This window comes from Chlorocebus sabaeus, chromosome 8, assembly GCF_047675955.1.
Source record: "Chlorocebus sabaeus isolate Y175 chromosome 8, mChlSab1.0.hap1, whole genome shotgun sequence".
Lineage (NCBI taxonomy): Eukaryota > Metazoa > Chordata > Mammalia > Primates > Cercopithecidae > Chlorocebus > Chlorocebus sabaeus.
The window spans coordinates 73,274,819-73,275,653 of record NC_132911.1 but is presented as its reverse complement, the minus strand read 5'-3'; the positions used below and the strand labels follow the sequence as shown (position 1 = coordinate 73,275,653).

General features: G+C 37.6%; 1 non-coding gene across 1 annotated transcript; it reads left to right on the top strand.

Moving 5' to 3' along the window:
* The first annotated feature begins 570 nt into the window (after window positions 1-570).
* On the top strand, window positions 571-633 carry LOC119624953 (U7 small nuclear RNA). The gene has a single exon (XR_005241114.1). It is a non-coding gene; the product is annotated as a U7 small nuclear RNA (small nuclear RNA).
* The last annotated feature ends 202 nt before the right edge of the window (window positions 634-835 follow it).

Genomic DNA, 835 nt, shown 5'->3' with positions numbered 1-835 from the left:
CATGAATATATGAACAATGTTAATAATTAGCAGAGACCCAAGTCGTTTTATTTTTATGTATTTATTTTTTTAAGACGGGTCTCACTCTGCTGCTCAGGCTGGAGTAAAGTGATGTGATCATGGCTCACATGATCCCTGCGAGCTCAATCTCTGTGAGGCTGCCTTGACCTCATGGGCTCAAGCAATCCTTTCACCTGAGCCCACTGAGTAGCTGGGACCACAGGTGGGCACCACCATACAAGGTTAATTTTTGCATTTTTATTAGAAATGAGTTTTCGCCAGGTTGTCCAAGCTGGTCTTCAATTCCTGGGCTAAAGCAATCCGGCCACTTTGGCCACTAAATTGCTGAGATTATGGGCGTGAGTCACTATGCCCATGCTCACCCTCATCCCCCAAGTCACTTTCAAATCTAGACTTCATTTCATAAAGATGCAGTCCTAAGAAATATTACACATGCTCAAATGAAATTATTTAAATTCTGTGCTATAGAAAGTGGAATCCAATAAAAGAAATTGAAGATAATAATATTCACTTGAATGTGTATGTATTTTTCTGAATTTAAAAGAAACAAAGTGTTGCAGCTCTTTTAGAATTGGTCTAGCAGGTCTTCTGGGTTTTTAGCTGGAAACCCTCCCCATGTGGAGAGAGGCTGAGAAACAATCAAAATACAAATTCTAAAACTCCCAATGATTAGAGATTTTTTTTTTTTTTATTACTAGTTCAGTTTTGATGGTATGAGAATGATTATTTCCTTGGGAAAAGCTAGCACTTAAAAACAGTATCATCATCTGAAAACTTGCCTTTCCTTGATGTAATAATATTAATTACTAATCAG